General features: G+C 36.0%; 1 protein-coding gene across 4 annotated transcripts in view; it reads right to left on the reverse strand.

Annotated features, from left to right (window-relative positions):
• ARHGEF10 (Rho guanine nucleotide exchange factor 10) overlaps positions 1-17,477 on the reverse strand; it is a 2,254,368-nt gene that overhangs the window by 496,574 nt on the left and 1,740,317 nt on the right. The gene's annotated exons all lie outside the window — the stretch shown is intronic.

The following is a 17,477-nucleotide window of genomic DNA, read 5'->3' on the forward strand; positions in this document are numbered from 1 at the left end:
ATTGTAGAAGTTTGAGTAGACGTTTTATGATGGGCATGTTCTCACTTGGGCAGTTTTGTCATTACTGGTGCATGCATTTTTTTTAATTGTTTACTGGAAAAATGTTCAAAACAATAAAACATCCTCTAACAACTGCACTGTATTATACAAGGAATATAATTTAATACAATCAGGGAGGTGCATCACAGAACACATGTTCACATATGTTTTGTGTGCAAGGGGCCTATCATTTAAAAATAGCCCAAAGTTAATTTTTATCTGCCACTAGCCAAATGTATTTTCTTTGAATGTGGGTTTCAATGCTGTTTCAATAAATGTGAGTTTCAAGGGCAGATAAGTTTTAATGCTAAGCCTGTTTTTCATTGTGAGACTGCATTGCTTTGTTTAGCAGATGTCTTAGTGTTTGTGCTGTAAAATGCAAAATAAAACTTTCAAATGAAGTCCAAATCATCGTAGAAGTAAAGCAGTATGCACATTAGTGTTTATGGTAAATGGGGTGAAATAGCCACGTAATGGGACATTGGAATGGCTGCAGGGGGAGGCTCCATTCGACCATGATTTTGTGAGGCGGAAGGGCGGCAAACTCAAGGACAGCCCCGGCTGAACTATACCTCTCAACTGTCCAGATTTTCACAGAATGAATAGATTTTTGCTTCTTGTTTTTGATTTGTTCCTCATAAAATTTGTGGCTTTCTGGCAAATCATTTAGGAAGTAAGTCACTAAATAATGACAGACATTGAGTTTCAGACTTCATAACCTTCAGAAAAATGCATGCTAAAGCAAGACCTGTTATTCTATTAACTGTCTCAGTTTATACAAGAGCAATTTTTAGTACTGTTTGTATGTTCCCCCAACATATTTGGCCTTGTCCAGAATTCCTGTATTAACAGATACAGAGGTATGTGCAAATAAATTGTTTTATAGAATTAGGCATATCCAAACCTCTCAATTGTCCCCGATTTTGCCTCAAAATGTTGCTCTTCCCCTAAGAACCCCTCCGCACAAATGGCAATTTTGGAAGAAAATGTGGAGGGTTTACAATTAATAAATAACTGTAATAATCAGAGTTATAATTACTTTTATTTCAGAAATGCATGTAGACTCTTTTATTTTGTCAGCTGCTCAAGTTAGCAGTATTAATATTAAAAAAAAATGTCCCTTCTTTGACAGGTTCCCAGATGTATTGTGTGACTATTTTATATTTTTGCATTACATTTTTGGTACATTTTTTCATAAAACTGTGGTTTTCTGGCAAATTAGTGGCAAATCATTAAAGTCTGATATTAGAAAATAATGACAGACGTTAGAGTTTCAGATTTCATACCCTTCAGAAAATTCATACAAATGCAAGACCTACTATTCTATTATCTTTCTAAGTTTATAAGAGATATATTTAAATTGTCCTTATTTTTGGGCCTTTGTCCCACTTCTATGTATGGCTTTGTCCAGATTTCTTGCTCTGAGATTGAGAGGTATGACAAATGTGTCAGGGCCATCACAGTCATCAAGAGGCATTTCAAATTGTGACATACTTGTTGCACCCCACTCCCCCATGTAGTGACTCTGGATGTGTCCAATCTAGGCAAGGAGCAGTTATGCAGTGTAATTGTGCAAAGTTTTCCCCCATAAAAGTAAAGGTAGACACAAGTACCACAATGGCTTTTCATCTGTCCTTGATTTTGCAGAATGTTCTGGTTTCTGTCATATTATATACTGTTGAATTATGCTTTTTATTATTCAGAAAGTGCCTGTTGCTCTGTGTTTAACTAGCAATGTTTTAATGACCACCAGGTAAGCTTGTCTGAGATTGTAAGATGCAAGTAAACTTTAATAAGCATATTGTTAAAGAATTTCCAACATTGAAAGCCTTTCTGTTGTTGCCATCCAGAGAATACTTACATAACTAGATAACGTATAAGCTTTGGGTATTGAAATGCATATGACAGTATTTGTAATAAAGACAGGCTTACATTATTTTAAGAAGCTCATTACATTTGTTGGAGACTTGCAGTCATTTTTGCAGGCTTTACCTGTAAACTAAACAGAATGTCAATCTACCATGTGTGGTCCATAACCTGTACAGTAATCCTTTAAGCAATGTGTTTTGAGCTTGTTTCTTGTTTGCTTTTCATTTTTTTACTTTGATCATGTTTTCCCCATGAAACAAGTAGATAGTTGTTGTCAGGCAACAGGTCTTTTTTGGATAAGAAACATTTTTACAAGTGGGGGTATCACAGAGATTTCTACTTTCAGCATGTTACTTGGTACTTTAATAAAGCTGAATATAAATTATAATTAGAAATGCAGTGCAAGGAGAAGTGGTTTGAGTTGAGTGCTGCTTGTTTTTTTATACTTGACTTTGACTGGCATTCCAGTAATGTATTTAAAAAGTAATTTATTTTTTCATGCCTCACAACCTTTTTGCTTCAATCTAGATATCAAGTAAGCTGTCACTACAGCCAATGCATTGAAATATTTTTTTTCTTCTACACTTCATTTTGTCTTGATTGGAATCTCATAATGACAGTTTGGCACCCAGGGCAGCGTATTTAATTAAAGGTACAGTTTTTGTGGTTTTGAGCATAGTTCCTCCCCGTTCTAGTTGGCTGCACCACTGCACCCTTCCCATTGACCTCACCCATTCAGCTGTCTCCTGCAGCCCCCCTTTGATTTGAAGTCACCAGCCGCCACTGGTGGTGTGCAATATCTGTTCCAGTTTCTACACTAGAAAAATGAAGAGAGAATTTAGGTTTAGGATATGTGAACACCTTTTGAGTATCAGAAACCAGAATTTAACAAATGCATTGGCTGGGCATGTGTCCAGTGAGGGACCTGAACATACTTTTAGGTTCTTAGTTACAGAATCTGTTAGAGAGAATGAAAGGGGAGGAGACATCATAAATATGACTGACACATCTGAGACATGATGGATCATAAAATTAAAAGCAGACAGGGGCAAGGGCTTGAATGATATAATTCCTTTAAAACCAGTTTTACATAATAGGTATTTATATAAATAGTATAGTGTGACCTGTTTTTGAATATATGAGCATGTTTTTGAATGTATTCACATTGGATGGAACACACAATGTTGTTAAAAATTTTTATACTTATTTTTATACAAATTTCATGTGGGTATTAGTTTAATAAGTTTTTAATTAAGTCTTACTAACAAAGCATAAGTATATGCTACAAACATGGTTTTTAAAGAATGTTAGTTTTTGTAGCCCTTTAAATGTTTTTGAGATGTTAATTGGTTAATTAAGTCAATAAGTTGGTTAAGATGGGAGGAAATGTATAAAGGTTTGATTTTATGTTGCAAATCTTTGTAAGGTCTGATGAAGTGAGGTTTGTTGCTCCATAAATGCGTCACCTTGTAATAAAAGTCTTTGCATATGAATTGATGATTTGACTCAGTGGCTTCCATACGCATTGGTTGGATCACTGGATTTGTTTGTGGAGATTACTGAAGTTTTATTGCACTTTGTTGCATTTTTCCTGGATCCTTTTACACTCACCTCCCTCTCTTTTTCTGTGATTTTTTTTAAAATCTTATCTAGCAAGTAGAAAACACTCTCCAAAACATACAAGCTTATCAATGTTATCAAATACGAGAATTCACTATTATATTCAAACTACTGGGACACTAGAGGAAAGACGCTTACAAAAGTCCGGAAACTCAAAGCAATTAACGCCACTATCAAGTTTTCCCCTTTTAAGAAAATGCTTTATACACAATTAATGATCAACAATAATGTATATTACACATCTACGATCCTGAACAAATTTGATCCCAATACATCTTCTTCATGTTCATGCTGTTCATATCCTCAAGCAGAACTTCTACATGTTTTATGGTTTTATAAATATTCGCAAAACTTATGGGGATCTCCTAAGATATGTCTTGAAATGATGAGCTACCACAAATCTACACTATCTTGGGAAGTAGCAGTTCTCCACATCATACACTCTAAAATACCTAGATTGGAACTGCATATTCTTTTGGCCGTTTGCTCACTAATCAGACTATACATAACCAAGAATTGGTAAGATCGCACCAAACTCTTATGGTGTGGGTTTAGATCTATGGCAATAACATACATATCCGCTCAAAGACTAATTATAACAAACTTAAAGAAACGGGAATATTAACAGAAATATTGGAACTTGTTATTCAAACAAATCCTGGATACTTGACAATGTTATAGCTCATTTTAGTGGAACATACTTTAAGGTTGTTAGGATTGAGTAAAGCCCTCGCACATTAATGAGTCATGAACCTATGCCTTCATGTCTTAGTATGACCTAGAAAGAACAAACTCAAAGTTTTGTTTTCTCTCTTCTATACATGCCTTAGTAGCACTGCTGTAGATATTGTACATAGTTGGTCTTTTCTTTTATTTTATTTTAGTGTCAAACTGTAAATAGTTATTGTTATTTTGAACTATGTGCGACCTGCATTGTATTTTTCCTCTTTCACATGTTTAACCCGCTGTACCTGGTGCACATGAAAATAAAATTGTATTTAAAAAAAGAAAAAAAAAACTCACAAAAACAGGAATGCCATATACAGCCAAAAAATTCCTTACTCTATCTACCAGAGTCACTCTTGTCCCAACCTAACTAACCTCCAGGCCACCCTAAAATCTAAACTGGAATAGTGTTACAACAAAGTAGCTAAATTTGCAGCTCATGCAAGTCAAAGAACACATCACCATTCTGCACTAAAACTATAAATTGGCTAGAATTATACCCAACTTCTCTTAACACACAAACTTATATGCAATCCCATTCCCTGCCCAGCAATTAGTACAATTCTCCATCACTGCCTCCCAAATCATCACCTTTGATCTTCTGACAAAAATCTGCTTGACATCTTTAAGCCTTGCAAAAACTGCTGTCACGGTCTGCATACACACTGTATAGCAAAACTCTGATATAATATCCCTGCAGCAATCAGGGCAATATATACCATTCATTTATTTAAGCTGCAACTAAAAGAATTGCTCTGTGATGTGTGGCTTTGCACTTGCTGTTCTCCTGGGTAAAATATCAGGTCCTTCTCCTCTAATGCCTGTATACAGCCTGTGTCTCCTTTTCCTTGTTTTTATTTCTCTTGCTCTCATTTCCCCTAATCTTAATCTTGCTTTTACTCATTATTTCTCATCCATTTCATATATACTATACTTATTACCTCTAACAAAATACTTCTCACTCTCACCTCTCTTCTTTCTTATCCGAATTTTCTACTCTGACATTTGCTTTATGAATCATAAACTCTTGCACTTACAACACGTCAACACATTTCAGTGCTACATTATAATGCATGTATTTTTCTTTTAGTAATAGTATATGTGTATTATTCTACATGTTATATGTACATTAGTATTTGTATTAATCTGTGTATTTACAGTATATTGTAGTATGATGTCAATTTTCACTTTTGTATATATATATATATATATATATATATATATTTTTTTTTTTTTTTCTATTTGTTTACTTGTGGAGGTTTTCTCCCTGTGCCTTTACTGAAAACAAAATTATCCAGTTGTACTTTCCCTGTAAACAAATGACATTAAATAATGAATTACTAAAATACATTTTTTGGGTGTGTGTGTGTGCATGTCTGCATGTATGCATCTGTATCTGTGTGCCTGATATAGAAGAAAGGATTGGAAATCTACTTTCATTCCCTACTTGCCTAGTAAATTCTGAGGATGGTGCGACTGTTCATGGGGTTGCAAAAGAACTAGATGTGACTCTATAGCACTAGACAGATAAAATGTTATTAAGTTAAAGAATGTTTCTCCAAAAAAAAAAAGAAAGAAACTGCTTAATTTGACACTTGCTTTGACATCTCTGGAAGAGTGTATATGAGGGTTTGTCAGTAGCAGAAGGATTACAAACTGGCAGGCTTAGTAAAACTTGCAGTTCAACTATTTATTTTTTATGGGGTGGGTTGCAACTACTGGTAACTGGCTGCAGTAGCTCAGAGAACAATGCAAATCAAGGCAATTCAGGCAAAAAGTAAAATGTGGTCAGAGAACAGGAGCTTTGTACGATACCTGTTACACAAACTACTTCCATTCTAGTTACATGGTGGTTAAAACACACCTAATTTCCTTATGTCTATCGTGACTTGTATAAAGGGGATTTGAAATGGATTCTAGAAACCAGAGAACAAAGCAGTAAAACAATACTAAGTATGTAAGGCAGGTTCCACAATGGCCAATTTGCACTAAGAAAGCAATCATTTCTTTCTTTTTTTTTTTTTTGTTTATTTTTTATTTTCCTTTTTAATATAATTACAGTGACTGGTGTGGCCATGTGTGGCTATAAATCACAGCTGCAAACTAAAAATATGTCTCCCTGGCCATTATTCCTTTCACCTCCTTTATGATTATAGCTGTGACTGGAAATAATCTACTAATGTGATAGTGAGGATAGTTAAATAAACATTTGCTTACTGTAATATGATTTGTTAGAGAGGTGGCAGTCTATGTCTCAAGTAGCAGTACACCACATGCCCCATACCTGTGGACAGCGATAACAGATGAAATTGCTCAGAGAAACCACCCATTCATTTTTTTAATATATGTATAAATATATATATATATATATATATATATATATATATATATTTGTATGTGTGTATGTATATATGTATACACATATATAAAATTACAAAGGTGGGGTTTGCTATAATTGACAGGTACAAACGGAAACACATTACTGCAACTTTTATTTCTTTTATTTTCTTTGCAAATACAAAGTTAATAACAAAAAGCATCAACCAGCATGCTTTACAGGCAGCCTCTGTGTCAAAGCATTACTGGGTGATTCACTCAGCATTATTTACCAAATTATTATAAATCCTGTGTATGACACAAGGACATTTGTAATGCCAATTTTTGGCACAAAATTTTCTTTCTGTCTGTCTGTCTGTCTCTCTCTCTCTCTATATATATATATATATATAGCTACTCATATATATTTGTGTATATATATATATATATATATATATATATATATATATATATAGGTCTACTTCTAAATTACTAAATAATTTTCTAAATATTCAAAGCATTATTAACAAAACTACAGACTTGCACTCATGGATTGACCTCAACTCCCCCCACATCTTAACCCTTTCAGAAACCTGATTAAAACCTCACATCTCTAACTCAGAAATCCTTCCCCCAGGCTACAATATCTTCCCTACAGAAAGAGGAAATAAAAGAGGTGAAGGTGTTGCTATCCTCTACTCCAACCAACTTACACTTTCTCCACTCTCACTTTCCATACCTAGCTTTGCTCCTGCTGAAATACTTATAGTAAACTGTCACCTTAACCCCTATAAAAAAATTGCCATTGTATCTATCTATATCCTCCCAGGGGACAATATCCCTATCCTTGAAAACTTTCTCCCTTGGCTCACCCTAAACGTTCCTTATGAAACCATTATACTTGGTGACATAAATATAGATTGGACCACTCTTTCTTCCTCATCTCATACTCACAGTCTCACTCTGTATGGCTTCTACCAACTAATATCTTCCCCTACCAGGCACAACAGAAGCTCTACTTCAGGATCTATAATCGACTGGATCCTTACTTCTGACCCTTGTCTCTAACATAACCCCAGCATTCTCCCTAACTCTCTAAGTGACTATTCCCCTATTTATAACCATAGATACTCCCAACACCTTCTCAAAGAACATCTTTACAGAGAATGTTGCGATCAGACTCACTTCAATCCAGGCAATTTCATATCTACTTTGTCCAGCATAAACTGGTCCTTCCTTAAAAACCTCCCACTTAATGATGCTGTAACCTCTTTCAATACTCTATTTCTAGATGTACTAAACTCCATGGCACCTTCCAGGAAAATCAGGGAAAAATCAAAATGTGCACCCTGGTTAATTAATCAAACATGCTCTATCATGCATCAGAGGGATGCTGCCTGGAAAACTTGTGCCAGAAATAAAACTCCTCCCTTACTCCAAAGCTACAAGGAACATAGAAACAGGTAGAAAAAACTAGTTATCAGAGACAAAAAACTTTCTTTGCCTCCTACCAAAGTAGCCCAAATAACAACCCTAAAAATGTTGATCTACCACAAATAAAATCCTCCACCCTGGCACTCCTCCTACCCCCAACCTGTTCCCTCTCAATACTGCCTGAGAGACTGCTGCTCTTTTAAATACTTTACTGAAACAATCCAAAAACTAACTCCAAATAGCTCTACTGTCTCCTCTCTACCTTTACATCCCAGTCCCCCTTCCTCCAATGCATTCTCTCTACAACCAGCTCCCATTGCCTTCATCAAATTCCAACTAAATGAACTTAAGCCCTGCTCTCCTCAATTGACAATTTTACCTTCTTACTTTCTTAAAATTGCTGCCAATGCTATTGTTTACCCTGTCTGTATCCTTATTAATCGTTCTGTTACTGAATCTCTTGTCCCAGATGTATGGAAATCCTTCTACACAATCCCTCTTCACAAAGGAGGAAACTCCACTGACCCATCCAACTATCGGCCCATTGCTATAGCATTCCCCCTTTCCAAAATTCTAGAAAATTGTGTCCACACTCAGTTACTTAAATACCTGCTAGAGGAAAAACCTTCTTACTCCCACCCAACACGGCTTCAGACCCCAACACAGTACATCAACAGTTCTACTCTCATTCACCCAAACAGTAACAGAAGCCCGTGACAATGACCTACTAGTTTCCTGCTTATTCCTCGACCTCTCCGAAGCATTTGATACTGTCTCTCACTCTAAACTGATAACTAAACTCTCTGACCTTCATCTCTCCACCCCCTCTTTAAGCTGGTGTTCTATCTACTTATTTAATATAAAACAATCTATATGCTGAAAAACTGTCACCTCCCCATTTCTTCCTGTTAACACCGGTGTCCCCAAGGCTCTGTATTGGGTCCTCTCTTGTTTAATATTTTTACTAACAGTTTATTCTCTGCTACCAACCTCTCCACACTCTTACAATATGCTGATGACTCGACCCTTACTACCACTACCCACATCATCCCAGATCACCTTGCTCTTACCCAAGATACTTTTACATCCATAGAAACCTGGCTCACTGATAATCAACTAATTCTAAATCCAAAAAAAAATTAAACTTCTACTTTTCCTTCCTAAAACACTGGCAACACACAGATCCACTTTCTCGGTTAACTCCCTCAACAATACCACTATCAGACCAAAACCCATACTAAATTACTTGGTGTTATAATTGATGATGAATTAAAATTCAACATGCATATCCATCATTGCATAAAAAAAACACCAGAAACTTAGACTCTTGTACCGTAACCACAGACTGCTTTCACCCTCCACCAAACCCACCCTGGCCCTGTCTCTCCCATTACCCTGTCTTTTGTATGTAGCTCCAGTTTTTACTAACCTTCAGTCTTCACTGCTCTCTGAATTAGATCAAACATACAATAAAATAGCTAGATTCACCTCTAATCTCCCTTACAAATCCCATCACTGCCTTGCCCTTAAATCATTACAATGGGCTGAATTCCCTAAACAATTGTTTTTTTCTCAACTGCATATCACACACTCAGTTCTTTATAATCCCACTTCCTGTCCCTCCATCTCTAGTATTGTATCTCTGTATAACCTCCGATGTCAACTTCGTACATATGACAAACATTTTCTTGACATTTAGATACTATCAAAAAATATTGTTAAGTCCCTATACAAATAATCTGCAGTTCACACCTGGATCTCCCTTCCACTTAAAATAAGACGTATCCCCCATAAGTTCCATTTCAAACTACAACTCAAACACTATCTTCTTAAGACTTGGTCCTGCCCTTGCCAAGCTCCAACCTGATCTCTAACTGGTTTCTTCCTAAATTCTAGTTTTGATTACTTTAAGTTTTTCTCTCTTTTTATCTGCCTTTCTTTCTTGCTCTTCTTTACAGTACATCTACAATCAGCTTCTTGTAAATATTCCTGCTCAAGGATTATCCTGCCGCTATTGCATTGAATTTTTTTAAACTTGTATATAAATATATTGTCTTTGTTTTGATTTCATTTTATGTAAATGTTTCTTGTCAATATCACTATTGTAATTTTTAGTCTTTGTATTAATTACTGGGTTTTTTTGGCATATCTGTAATTGTAATTGGAGCTTTTCTCCTTGGGTCTCCACTGAAAATGGGCCTTTGGATCAGTCGGACCAACCCGGTTAAGAAATTATAATAAATAAACAAATAAAATAAAATAAATTTCAAAGTTTCAAAACTTCAAATTTCATATGTTCAAGACAATAAGATTGAAGTTTTGAAATTTCAAAATGCAAATAAAAAAAAAAAAAAATTTAAAAAAAGTCTTTTTTTTACATTTTTGCAGGGGGACAAGCTCCCCTGCACCCCCCACACCCCCTGCTAATTAAATATTCTAACTCCGAGATTGCACTACAGCAAGGAAAATGGTAAATATACCGTTCCACGCTGTATGGCAATCTCCATTTAAACAGTTTGAAGTTTCAAAACTTCGATCTTATCGTCTCTAACATAAGAAATTTGAAGTTTTGAAACTTCAAAACTTAGAAGTAGACCTATGTATGTGTATATATATATATATATATATATATATATATATATATATATATATATATGTATGGCTCTACTTCATATGACTGAAAGCTCATATGATCGACAACCATGCGACTGACATCAAAACACTGAAAGCTCAAAACACTGAAAGCTCACATGATCGACAGCTCATATGGTCGACACATGAAATCCAAATCATTATGCCCTTTCCCCACTGTAATGCGACCCTGGAGTAGGAATAAATAGTTAAGGGGGAGAAGCCCCCTAGATATGTCATAAATTTTAAACATACATATGGATACTTTTAACTGACTTGACTATATTCATGAAAATAATGTGAGGGGCTGTGCCCCCTACCCTCCCAACTATTTATTCCTACTCCAGGGTCGCGCTACAGTGGGGAAAGGGCATAATTCTTTGGATTTCATGTGTCAACCATATCAGCTGTTGATCATATGAGCTTTCAGTGTTTTGAGCTTTCAGTGTTTTGGTTGTCGACCATATGAGCTGTCGATCATATGAAGTAGACCCATATATATATATATATATATATATATATATATATATATATATATATATATCTACATATATATATATATATGGATCCATATCAGATCCACAAAACCACACTTCCTCGATGACTAAATCACCAAGACTAGATCACTGACACCACACATCCCTGACAACAGTAAGTATAAGTATTATGAAACGGAAAGTATTCTCATTTTCGCAATACAACTAAAACACAAAAAGTAACGTGTATAGCGGGTGTCCAGCCTCCCTGCACCTCCCACACCACCCCTACTTAAATATACCAACTCCGAGATCGCATCACATTGCAGAAATGGGAATACATCCCGTTCCGCACTACTCACCATTGTAGGTGATCTCCTCCGTCAGCGATGTGGTCTCAGTGATCTGGTCATTGGGGAAGTGTGGTTACATCAATCTGACAGGTTCCTATATATATATATATGGGTTACTATTAAAATGTGGAACGGCACTTATGCAAAACTGGGATGGCCAACTGCGTGTTGTCCAGTTTCCATAATGCTGATCCAGAAATGTTCGAATCCTCATTAGTGAATGGTTATGTACAGTCGCTAATGTGGGATTGATGTTCTGATAATAGATCACACTACAATGAGGATCAAGAAATTTACCCTTTTCCTCACTGTAAAGCAATCTTGGAGTTGGAATATATAATATGCAGTGGTGTGGGGTACAGGGGAGCTTGACCCCCTGCAAAAACGTTACCAGTAACATGGAATTCCGACATTGGAACTTCCAATGTTCGAATGTTGATTCCGTGGTTACCATTTCCAAAATTTGGTAATTCTGTATTACCAAATGCGGATAACGAAGTCAATCAAAAGGTGGAAAATGTTTTGACTTTCCACATTTTGATAGTAAACCTATATATATATATATATATATATATATATATATATATATATAAATATATATATATAAAGAGACAAAAATATCTTTATCAAACAGCCCTCGAAAAGCTTAAACCTGATTGGGCAAACCTCAGGATGATTGGCCATTAATTCTGTATACAGCACAATGAAAAACAATAATGAAAATATGGACTCCATACAAAGTGAAACATGCTACTGTAAAGCTTCTTACCATCTCCAGATTCCTGTCAGTGAACTACTACATTAAACTCCACTGTTAAAACTTGAAAAACAATATGACGAGCCACAGTTTTAGTACTGCAAAGAAATGAGTAAATAAAAGTGTATTGTGTGTGTGTGTGTGTGTATTCCTGTCGCTATAAAGAACAAAGCACAATTGAGTAAGTAATCCTTTGTTAAGGTTACTGTCTCTTTTGAGGTCAGATACCTATGGCATTTATCTATCACCTTGTATTATGTGTGATGGTGAGGCTTAAGTTAATAGCAGCCAGCTCAGAGCTTAAGATCTCGGCTAGTTTTTTTTTTTTACTTTCATTTTTGGATCACTCATGCCAGATAAAGATAAAATGGAAGCTGCCTTTTGCAAATTTCGGAAGCAACAGAAAATTAAAACAGAGCCACTGCTGGAACCAGATATCAAGAAGGTAAATGTAAATAATTCCATGTTTGTGATTAATATGTTATTTGTGTTTGTTCATTATGCATTAATCCATATAGGTCTTCTTCAGACTCAGACCAGCAGCAATTAATGATTGAATGACTTCCTCAGAATCACAGAGAAGGTTAATATAAGCTGAGGGAATCAAACCGTGGACTACAGTAAGCAGCTAGTTAATAGCTCATAGCCTTAATCCACTGTGATAGCTGCCAGACAGTCTAAGCCACCATGGGTTGGCTTTGCTAATAAGCTTTCAGCTTTGATGTGGAAAATTGATGGCATTCAACTATTAGCCCCTAAATTTGATAAAATCTACATTGCTTTCAGCAGTGTTACTTAATGGGGATAACATAATGAACATTTGGAAGTTAATGTTGCTCAACAACATGAGATGTAGAACTTAATTCAGAATATATAATATCACTAATAATGAGATTAGACAAAATAAAGGTAGTACATAATCAGTGTAAAATGCACAGGAAGAGTCAAGCTCTACTTAAAACTGATTTTTTTCAATAGCTGAATCATAAGTTATTGCTATGAGGCTTGATGAAGCTAATTAGGAGACATTGCAGCATTGAGTAATGTTTCTTTGCAGGAAGAAACAGTTTAATAGATGTCATCATATTCTTAAAACACAGCAGGTCTCAAATAAACTGACAGCTGTGTTGATAATCTTTCAGTTCCTACAATGAAGAGTCTAACTCTTCTCCAAGGTTCTTAGAAAAAAAAAGAGTATTGCTGAAGACTGTGCCCCAGTTTCTATTTCTGCTAACTTTCCAGTAACTGTTCTACCTAGAATGAAATTATTGTTGGGAAAATATTAAACATTTTATTTTGCCTCTTATGCATTTGAATGTAGTATGCAATGACAAACCAGTGGCATCTGATTCAGCTAAGAAGGCCAGAACTGAAATAACTGTGTTAGGCAGTTTTCCTGAAGCAGGTTTGTAGACTCTCTTACTGTATGCACAGTTGTCCCATGTCTGATCTGAAATGGACTTGTTTGCGGTTGCTGAGGCATTTGCTTGTTTTGTATTTTTTTATTATTAATAGGGTTCAGCATGTGACAACAGCTATTTTTTTCTTGTTTTATATATATATTTTTTGTTATTAATAGGGTTCCACATGTGATAACGGCCATTTTCTTGTATGTTTCTATGTGGAATTTCTGTTTTGTTTGTCAGGTTAATTGTACAATAGTATTTTATAGTTTAATTTTCACTAATCAAGGCTATCATAAACACATCTGTTGTGCAGGGAGGCATAAAATCTTTAAATGTAAATGAGATGCACCTGGATTATTGAATGAACCTGTGTTTTATAGAAATTGGTATTTGCAATGGCTCCTTGGACTTACACTGGTAGAGAATGTTGGCAGTTGGCCAGTAATTCACCATATACAATTCTTCATAGCACCTCTGCTGGCAAGTGCCTTACATTTTGCGCTACTCATGAATTACCAGAACTGCCGCTCTGAGCTCCTTTGGTACAATTCTGTTTCATTAAGCTGATGCTAAGGCTACCACCAGAGAAATGGCATTGCTATTCTCTCCAGAGGGGATGTCCCTAAACAAATACATGCTGACCAAGGTACTCCATTTATGTTATATATATATATATATATATATATATATATATATATATATATATATATATATCACATCACTCATGCCAATTGCTTTAAAGTAAAGCAATTGAATTCTTAAACAGCAGGAATTTGAAGATGTTTAATGATGCCAGTGCTGTTTGAGAAGAAAAGAAGGCATGATTTGAAAGTGTGACACAGTACTACATCAGTTTGCAGACTGACTGAAGCTGATAATGTCTATACTAAAGTAGTTTACACAGACTGCCCAGATAAATGCCCTTAACCTAGGAAATCGGATATTAGTGCTAGTGCCTTTAACAGAAAACAAATATCTGGCTAAGAGTAAGTGGCCATTTGAGATGAATGAAAGAGTAAATACAAGGTTAGACCTCCAGGAAAAAAAATCACAAAGCAAATCCATTGCATTAATGCACTGAAGCCATGAAAATAAAATACTGCAGTGAGCTCATGCAAACTGAAACTTAAACAGGAGAGACCAGCAAATCTCTATCTAAAATGCAGTTAGAGGACTTCTGGTCAGGAGGAGAAACGTTATTTTATGAAATAAATGAGTGTGTTCAAAAATGCCTGGGAGAACTAAACTGATAAAATATAACACAGGGACAATGGCTTCAATGAAGGTTAGTCTCAGACCTTACAGAGTACAAGGGCCATAAAAACAGTAAAAGAATTTCAAAACAGAGTTGCAATTATGGTAGGACAAGGGAAGGGATGCCCTAGGTGCTAGCAGTTAGGTGGCATGATCAGCAGTTTCACTGCAGTACTGGTATTCATAAAAGAAGCCACAAGTCATATTCCATATTCTTTAATAAATGCCGATACTGTGTTTATTTATTGAGCTCAGCAAGCCAGTAACTTTAGCAAGCAGCTGAACTGACAAGGGCATATGATGACCTAGCTATGGCTCTAGCTCAAAAGTCAAAGCTATGTGTGACAGAAGAGTCACAAAGTAAATGCGGCAGCCTAACAGTGATAGTTGCTAAACCTGACGGAAGTATCAGATTCTGTAATCACTTTAGGAAACCAAATAGCATTTCAAAGTTTAATAACTACTCCATGCCCACAATTGATGGGCTGATAAAGAACCTAGGAAAAGCCATATACTTGACATCACTGAATAAGACAAAGGGTTATTGGCAAACATCAATTACCTCCTCTAACAAAAAGAATATCATCCTCTGTAACCCTCTGAAGCTCTCTTTTAGTACACAGTATTACCATAGGTCTTCATGTTGCCCCAACCACCTTTCTGAGGCTGATGGACAAAATACTGAAGCCTAACTTCCAGTAAGCTGTAATATACCTGGATGACATGGACATTCACTTACAGGACTAAGAGTTTAAGCAACTGAAAATGTAGACAGTGTTAGAAGCCATAAGACAAGATGGCTTGACTGTAGATGCCATGAAAAGTACACTCGGTATGGTGGAAATTAAGTATTTAAAAATATCTTATAGGAAGAGGGTGGCAGGACCATGACTAGGAGCAATACACATCATAAAAATGGCATATATTCTTGGAATATGTGGGTACTACAATGGTTTGTGCTAAATGTGCCAAATTTTGCGACTATGACCTGTATTTTGACAGATCTGACAAGAAGTGAAACTAATGCCAAGATGTAATGGTCTTTTGATGTAGGCCAGGCAGAGTATTTAATGAACTAAAAGAATCCTGGGTTTTGGATCTGTGTTAGTGACTTGCGACTTTACTAAAGAGTTCACCTTATATACATACACATCAGAAGTAGGCCTGGGGACAGTGTTATTTAAAAACATTCAAGGTGAGAAGCACCCTGTGTGCTATATTAGCAGAAATGTAAGCGGAGATGAAAGGAGATATTGACCTAAGCAAGAGAATGTTTAGCCATAAACTGGGCCATCTGTTCTATGCAGTGCTGTGTCTTACACAGGCACTTCAGTATGGTAACTGATTATGCTGCATAACAATGGATGAGCAGACAATCTGATGGTAATATGAAGTTATGCTGTGGGAACTACACCTCCAACCTTTTCAATATATCGTTACACATTGTGTCTAGGTAGCAGAAATGTTGATATGCTTGTCAAGGTCCTACAAACATCATTTTGAGTCCAAAACCCCTGGCTGTAGGGTGAAAGGGGTAGGTAACTGTTATACATAAAGATGTAAATCCCTTTAAATGTGCCTTTCTAATGTGAAGTTCCCACAGTGCTAGTCAACAAAATTATATATAAGCCAGTAAACAACAACATGATTGCAAATTAATTCTATGCAAAAAGAGTTAGCCTGCAAAAGCAAGACAGAAAGTTCACTTCTTATGTTGAGGCCTAGAAAGGCGAGTAGGGGAACACGAATCTGTTATTTCAAAAATAATGTTTCATTCATGACCCCAAAAAGAAAGAAAGAAAGAAAGAAAGAAAAAGAAAAAAAGCTATAGGTTGTTTATTATTCAGTACTACTGTACATGACAGGACATTTAAAAGTGTATTATACAATGCCTACTCTAAAACGTGCACGCTGATTGGCCAGCCCAACCAGCGTGCCCGTTGTAAATCCCTCAATATACTAACGGAAGATCTCCGTTGCTTTTTTTAAAGCTGTCTCGCTATGTTAAACTCCTTTAACATAGCGACACAGTGTGTAAAAAGCAACGGAGATCTTGCGATCTCCGTTGCTTTTTTTTGAAAACCTGTCTCGCTATGTTAAATGAGTTTAACATAGCGAGACAGCTTTAAAATAAGCAACGGAGATCTCCGTTGCTTATTCTAAAGCTGTCTCGCTATGTTAAACCCATTTAACATAGCGAGACAGTAAAAAGCAACGGAGAGCTTTTGCCCACAGCTCTGATGTACTGCGTAGGCATGCGCAGTACATCAGAACTGCCGCGGAACACCAGACAACTGTGGAAGGGCAGCAAAGAGGCATTATACAATGCCATTATTTAAGAAAAGTAATTATTTCTTTTCTTAAATAATGTCATTAGATATAATAACCACTTCTGGGTGTGGGTAATGCTGGATTTACGCACGGTTGTCTTTGTTTGGTCCCTCGGGCTTTGCCATTGGGACCAAACCACGCCAACCATGGGTAAATCCAGCATTACCCACACCCAGGCGTGGGTTATTGCTATAATATTAAAATAACCTACTCTACTCATAGTAACCATTTTAACACAAAATATAAACTAAGATCTACTTTAAAT

The sequence above is a fragment of the Protopterus annectens genome, chromosome 1.part1, assembly GCF_019279795.1.
Source record: "Protopterus annectens isolate FY-2018-M chromosome 1.part1, PAN1.0, whole genome shotgun sequence".
Taxonomy (NCBI): Eukaryota; Metazoa; Chordata; order Ceratodontiformes; family Protopteridae; genus Protopterus; species Protopterus annectens.